The following is an 8,451-nucleotide window of genomic DNA, read 5'->3' on the forward strand; positions in this document are numbered from 1 at the left end:
GATAATAATAATGATATTTTATAATAACAATGATATTTCTATTAAAAATGATAATTTTAATAAAAATGATGGTTTTAATATTAGTGATACTTTTAATAATAATAATGACGATAAAAATAATAAATTTATAGTTTTGATAAAAAATATTAATTATTTTAATAATATTAATAATAATCATAATAATAATAATAATAATAATAATAATAATAATAATAATAATAATAATAATAATAATAATAATAATAATAATAATATTATTATTATTATTGATTATTAAATAAAAATAATAATAACGATAATAACGACGATAATGATAACGATAACGATAACGATAACGATAATCATTTTAACAATAATACTTTAAAATTATAGATAATTCAATTGACGATATATTTTAATCTGTTCATCAAAACCATACGATATCTAAATGAAAAGTGTATAGTTTTTCGCCAGCTTTCCAACGACATGTATATCATATACCTTATCTCAATCGCTCGAGCACTAGTCAGGGATACACTAATAATATATAAAATTTAAGTTATGAGTGCTCACGTATCAATATTGAGATTCAATATTGCAGGAAAGTACGTAGACGCAATGAAGATGATAAACACTAGATTGACCTTATGAGCATACCCCTGATCCACACCCTTAACCTCCATAGCTATAACCCATAATTTCTTTAGTTCTCTCCCGCTTTAAAAACCCGTCTTGTAATAACTCGTTCATAACCTTGTCGTAGTATTTTATGTATAATAATACTAATAATAATACTACTAATAATAATAATATGATTAATAATAATAATACTAATATTAATAATAATAGTAATTATAATAATATATATAATATATATATATCGAGAGTGCAGAGATAGATATAAGGTAAGTGTGTGTTGTGTCTGAACAAATACGCATTTTATAGATCTTTTGCTGAATCCATGTGCCATGCGATCGCATGGCTTGGTAGAGGAAATTCCATGCGATCGCATAGAGTCTTTCTCCAGCTCACTTCATCAATTATTGTGGCGGCCGACAGTTTATTAATTTTATATATATATATATATATATATATATATATATATATATATATATATATATATATATATATATATATATATATATATATATATATATATATATATATATATATATATATATTATATTATATTATATTCTTGGGTATAGTTAACTGATAAAATTAGTTCCAAAGACGTGTACGTTGTCACTCGACTAAAGTCTCAGTTCCGGTTTTCTAAACGAAGTTTCGCACGTTAAGAAAAATTGTAATATATGTTTCGTGACACGTACCTTTATCAAAAATTAGACTTAATCAACTGTAAATTATATTATAAGAAATGTAACTTGAACGTTCGAGCATTTTGGTCATTTGCTTCTATAAATCAAAATCTCGTTATTTATCAAAGTATGTTTAATAATATTATTTTATATCCAAAACGTTTTATGACCAAGTTAATATTATATTTCATCACTTCGTAAAATATATTTTCATTTAGAAATATAAACTTATATATTTTAGAAATATTTATTTACTAATATAATATTTAGTTTTTCAAAAACTAATTATATTTCAAAGTTTAATATATATAAATTAAAATCGTTTAAACATTAGATATTATTATTTCACCTAACGTTTACGTTCTAAAATTTAATTTAATATAATTCATTTATGCGCCAACGTTTATTTTAACTCCTAAAACGTTCTAAAAATCAATCGAATCAAATAAACAAGTGTTACACTATTTATTTAACTAATCTGAAATTATCTATATTCAATGATTATAAACACGTCTTAAATACACGATGCAAGTTATTTATATATTCAACAACTAATATTCTAATTCACGTTATTTAAACAAGGACATTTTAAATATTAAGTTCCATTATATCGAAAAGTGTTTTCGCACGTTTGAAAATAGATCAATCGAGTTTTATGAAATTCAATCCTCCACTAACCTTTGTCTAACTCTCGATAATTGACAATTTGTTCTTACTTGTAAATCACATTACCATTTTCCGAATATTGTTAAAATGGAAAGATTTCTCAAATCAATGTGGACCTCTCAGCAGAGACTCGTAATCATACAATGTATCTGATAAATCAATCATTTGATCTTATCTTCTAATTCCATCGATAAACATATTGAAACAAATACATTCATGTAAAGTATTATACGTTTAGTACTTTGTTAATGTTTCAAGTTATAATATATACACATATACATATAATCATATTCGTTCATTTAATGGTTCGCGAATCGTCGTAATTTGGTCGAGGTTTAAATGAATGTATGAACACAGTTTAAAATTCTTGAGATTTATCTTAACAAACTTTGCTTATCGTGTCGGAAACATATAAAGATTAAAGTTTAAATTTGGTCTGAAATTTTCGGGTTGTCACATAATAAGGTTAATAACATATGATTTCTTTTGAAGAGTAATGGTGCATCACATGATTTACACGCAGAGGTGAAGTCAGGATTTACAGATGGGGGTGGCTTAGTCGTTAATCGGATGATTACAAAAAAAAGCTACATTAACCAGCCATAACATTATATTTGATATTTGGACCTTGAGGGAGGCTTACAATTATTTGTGCATAATAATACAAATGAAACTTGGGTCTCGATTGGTCCTTGGGGGAGGCTGAGCACCCCTCAGTCCCCCCTTGTCTCCTCCCCTGTTTACACGCATGAAAATCTTATACAAAACGAAAGGGATGCTTAAAAGGTTGTCTTTTATTGGTTTGTTTCGTGTATGTGTTCGATTGTTTTCTTGAGGTTCGGGTGTAGTACGTTTAGGGTTTTAGGTTTGGCTCAGTTGGAGTTAACGTTGGGCTATGACGTTTACTAGTTTCGAGCTCGATCGGTTACATATCTTTGTTCCTCACGGTTTGGACCTTTATTATTCGATGAAGGTTTCATTTATATAGTTTTCGTTAGTTTTACCAAAAAAAATAGAAGGTGGATAGATGAACCCTATCCTAAACTGAGATCGAGCATCTACATGTACGCTAGTATCGTAATCATCTTAAATTTTAAGCAGTCTATGCTTCTCGTTGATTATGTGCCATCGGGGTCGGTCTTTCCACAGTTTTAGGTCATTAGAGGCATTTTTAGAATAAATACGTTCAGCATTTTTCGGCAAGAATATAAACAGACCGCCCAACATTTTGTGTAAGCCATGCATGTCTTTTTCAGTACGTAAGCCCTAAATATCTACATAAAGCACCTGAGCAGCACACATGTCATGATAGCATAAAGCATAAATCGGTTATACATTTTTCTCATGAATTAATCAATCATAATGCTACACGTGCCTTCGAACATCCCGGAGCTCCTATGCCTATAAATAGGACACTGGGCCATTAATTGGGGGACACTTGGACTTGTGGCAGAGAATAAACTCTCTCTCTCTCACACACATAGTACTTTTCTCACTCTTGAACTTGAAGACTTAGTCGCATAGCGCTACACAGACCAACTCATAGTTTGGCTTCGCAAGATTCACTTAAGCCACCCCACAGTTTTAGACCGTGACCCGGGTGTGCAGGGACTTCGTCCCAAGATAATAGCAATCAACCCCATCACGATAAGAGGTTCTAGACTTGCACTGATACCTATAAGCCGCTGGCCGGAAATACATATCAACATATGTCGCCATCCGTTTCAAAGAGTTTTAGAAGCTCAAAGAAAATGTGTGATGACCCGTCCAAATCCACTTGGACGAATACATCTGATAATGCTAAAAATGAACATATATTTCATAGCATTATCCTTCAAGAAAGACAAGCTTTTAGTTGCAATTGTTCTATTTTCAAGTAATATTCGTTTAAATAATAAAAGGTGAAGACAAAAGGCAGATTCGATGATTTGAAGACGCAAACGACCAAAACGCTAAAAAGTACAAAGTACAATCCAAGTGGTTTAAATTATTGCTGAGAAACATCTAAAAGTTACAAGAGTACGAGCCGCGAAACGCAAAGTACAAGATATTAAATCGTACGAAAGGACATTCGAAAATCCGAAACCGGGACATGAACCAACTATCAACGCGCGACGCAACGGGTCTAAAATTACAAGTCAAGGATGCACAAGAATATAATATAATATATATAATTATATATATTATATTATATAATAAATTAATCAAGAGCCGCCCACGTTTTGGAAGCATTTGATGCTGGAAAAGTAGGCCATGCGATCGCATGTCCTGGAGGCCTTATTCCCATGCGATCGCATGGAGTGAAGTACCTGGCCACATCTATAAATTCTGCAATTTTCAGACGAATTGTGTACACCTTCATCAACTGATACTCACTCTCTCTCAATATATATATATATATATATATATATATATATATATATATATATATATATATATATATATATATATATATATATATATATATATATATATTTAGTTATAATTTTAATATTAAGTTAATAATAAGGTTATAGTGGCGAATGTTTTAAGTTTGTAAGACGAAATTCTGTCCGTGTAACACTACGCGATTAATACTCATTGTAAGTTATGTTTAACCTTTTTAAATTAATGTCTCGTAGCTAAGTTATTATTATGTTTATTTAAGCTGAAGTAATCGTGATGTTGGACTAAATATTAAAGACGGGGTTATTGGGGTTTGGACCATAATTGGGGTTTGGACAAAAGACTGACACTTGTGGAAATTGGACTATGGGCTATTAATGGGCTTTATATTTATTTAACTGAATGATAGTTCGTTAATTTAATATAGAGATTTACAATTTGACGTATCTATAAATAACCACATACACTCGATCGGACACGATGGGCGGGATATTTATAAATACTAATAATCATTCATTTAACCGGACACGGGAATGGATTAATAATCAATGGAATCATTAAAACAGGGGTGGATTACATACAAGGAAAATTGGTGTAATTGTTAACAACGTATTAAAACCTTGAATTACACGCAGTCGATAACCTGGTGTAATTATAAACAAAGTATTAATACCTTGTTACAGTTTAAGTCCCCAATTAGTTAGAATATTTGACTTCGGATATAAGGATAATTTGACGAGGACACTCGTACTTTATATTTATGACCGATGGACTATTATGGACAAAAACTAGATGGACGTATCGAATAATCTAGGACAAAGGACAATTAACCCATGGTAATAAATTAAAATCAACACGTCAAACATCATGATTACGGAAGTTTAAATAAGCATAATTCCTTTATTTTATATCTCATCGCACTTTATTTATCGTCATTTTATTTATCGTACTTTAAATTATTGAACTTTTAATTATCGCACTTTTATTTTATCGCATTTTTATTTATCTTCATTTAATTTACGCTTTAAATTAAGTTAATATTTTGCATTAGGACTTAAAATCGACAAACCAGTCATTAAACGATAAAATCTCCTTTTTATGATAATAATAATACTACTATATTACTTATATATATATATATATATATATATATATATATATATATATATATATATATATATATATATATATATATATATATATATTTATATAAATATAATTTAAAATAAATATAGTGTTAACCTTAGCTGTATCCCTGTGGAACGAACCGGACTTACTAAAAACTACACTACTCTATGATTAGGTACACTGTCTATAAGTGTTGTAGCAAGGTTTAGGTATATCCCATTCAATAAATAAATAAATAACTTGTGTAAATTGTATCGTATTTAATAGTATTTCGTAGTAAAATTAATAGTATTACGTACCCCTTCGCTTTAACATCAAGTATTTTTGGCGCCATTGCCGGGGACCCAAAAGCGAACGCTATAATAAAAAAAATTAGTTTTTAAGCTATTTTTGTAAAAATATATTTACATAAGTTTAAATTTTAAAAACAAAAATATAAAAACAAGAAAAAGAAAAATATATATATGTATTTTTAAGTTTAGTTAAATTTAAAAAGTTTATATTTTTATTACTTTTGTTAAAAGTCACAAAAACTAATAAGTAATTTTTTTTATAAAAGTTTTAATTAAATTATATTTTCTATAAAATAAAAACAGAAAATAGAAAACAAAAAATTAAATAAACAAATAAAACATTGAACCTGTCAAATTTTGAGTCTGCATCTTTCTGAGCCTGCATGATCATGCGACCGCATGGCTTTTAAACCCTCAACTCATGCGATCGCATGAGCTGATGGGACATGACCTGAACCTCGTCTGATCAATTAGGGTTACGGTTATTATTATTATTATTATTAATTAATTAATTAATTAGTTAATTAGGGTTTAGTTTATTTAATATTAGTTTAGTTTTAAATTAAGTTTGTATTTTAAGTTTTAATTAATTATAAAATTAATACTTTTATAAAATAATAATATAAAAATAATATTTTTATAAAAATAAGTAATTTTATCATTTTTTATATCTTTTTATAAATTGTATATTTTAATCTTTTAATTTGTAATTTGTGTTTTTATCGTTCGTAATTAGTTTTAAACTTAGTTTTTGCCATAGTTATTGTTTATTTCTAGATTTTTAAGCTTTGCCGTAAAATCCCTTAAGAACTTTTTCTTTAGTATAAGATTTAGATGCTTTAGAATTTTACGACATCGCTTATCGCTTTAATATTTAATAGATTTTAGTGCCTTTTAAGTTATTGTCATTTTGGATTTAGAATTCCTTTAAGCTTTAATACCTTTAGACGCAACTTTTAGTCTTAAGTTTTTAGAATTCTAAGTTTCGACGCTTTATTTTCTTATTTTAATTTTTCGACTGTTTGTTTTTCGACGTTTGTTTTTCGACTCTTATTTTTCGACGCACTTTTTCTTTCTCATTTCTAGCTCTAGTTTTTAGGACCTAGAATTTTCAAAGTTTTCTTTAAATTTTGACGAAAAAATTATTTTAAGTGGTTAAATTGATAAACATCCAAAATTTTCTGGTTCGTAGTAATAGTTGGATTTGTTAGTGGCGAGTTGTGGGCTTCCGATTTAAAGGGTCCTGGATACCTGCTGCATCTATTGGCTATTCGAAACGTGGGACAAATCAGAAAAGTCTATTAATTTGATAACTTTAATAATATTTATCTTTATAACTAATAGGATATTCAGTGAATGCACCGAGCAAAACGTTCACCACCTTTCATACGTTCACCACCTGTAACTCGATCAAGACATCTAGCCAATATAATCGCCGTTGATTTTTCTTTAGAATCGTCATCTAGTCCACTAAGTACTCCAATTCAAATTTTCGATAATCCATTTTTTGAACCCGATTTCACAATTGAGAGCCCGGAGGATATTCAGGGACAATTCAGAGATCCTGAACCACTAATCATTCCTCCTGAACCACAAATCATACAACCAGAGATTGTCGAGGAAGAAACCATTAAATCAGAATCCTCTAGTGACTCAGATTCAACAAATTCAATCATGGAAAATCAGGAACCTCTAAGTATGGAGGATCGAATGAGAGCTACACGCACTGGCCAAGGTCATGCCATTACTCAACCAGACATTAATGCGCCATATTATGAAATCAAAGGACAAATCTTACACATGGTAACTAATCAATGCCAATTTAGTGGTACGCTAAAAGAAGATCCAAACGAACATCTTCGAACCTTTAATAGGATTTGTACTCTATTCAAAATTAGAGAAGTTGAGGATGAACAGATCTATCTCAAGTTATTTCCCTGGACTTTAAAGGGAGAAGCCAAAGATTGGTTAGAATCGTTACCTGAAGGGGCGATTGATACATGGGATGTTTTAGTTGAGAAATTTCTTAAATGATTCTTTCCGGCATCTAAAGCCGTGAGACTTCAAGGAGAAATTGTTACGTTCACGCAGAAGCTAAATGAAACTTTATATGAAGCGTGGACAAGATTTGGAAAGTTGTTGAGAGGATGTCCTCAACATGGTTTAGACACTTATCAAATAGTAAAAATATTCTACCAAGGATGCGACATTACTACACGAAAAGACATCGACATAGCATCTGGTGGTTCCATTATGAAGAAAACCGCAACTGAAGGTTACAAAATTATTGATAACACAGCCTCCCACTCACATGAGTGGCATCAAGAAAAAGACATCGTTAGATCATCTAAAGCGGCTAGAGCCGATTCTAGCCATGACTTTGATTCCATTTCCGCAAAGTTAGATGCTTTCGAGAAACGAATGGAAAAGATGACTAAAGATATTCACGCAATACGAATTAGTTGTGAGCAGTGTGGAGGACCACATTTGACAAAAGATTGTCTCAGTATTGAACAAACAATGGAACAAAGAGAGAATGTTTCATATATGAACCAAAGGCCTGGAAATAATTATCAGAATAATAATCACCCGCCAAGACCAAACTACAATCAAAATCAGAATTATAATCGAAATGTTCCATACAACAACCAACAAGGTCCTAGCAATCAACAAGTATCTAA

At 29.9% G+C, this 8,451-nt stretch overlaps 1 non-coding gene across 1 annotated transcript; it reads right to left on the reverse strand.

Annotated features, from left to right (window-relative positions):
• Nucleotides 1-7,828: 7,828 nt before the first annotated feature.
• LOC139856319 (small nucleolar RNA R71) lies at nucleotides 7,829-7,935 on the reverse strand. The gene has a single exon (XR_011761808.1). It is a non-coding gene; the product is annotated as a small nucleolar RNA R71 (small nucleolar RNA).
• Between the last annotated feature and the right edge of the window lie 516 nt (nucleotides 7,936-8,451).

This window comes from Rutidosis leptorrhynchoides, chromosome 6 (assembly GCF_046630445.1).
Source record: "Rutidosis leptorrhynchoides isolate AG116_Rl617_1_P2 chromosome 6, CSIRO_AGI_Rlap_v1, whole genome shotgun sequence".
Lineage (NCBI taxonomy): Eukaryota > Viridiplantae > Streptophyta > Magnoliopsida > Asterales > Asteraceae > Rutidosis > Rutidosis leptorrhynchoides.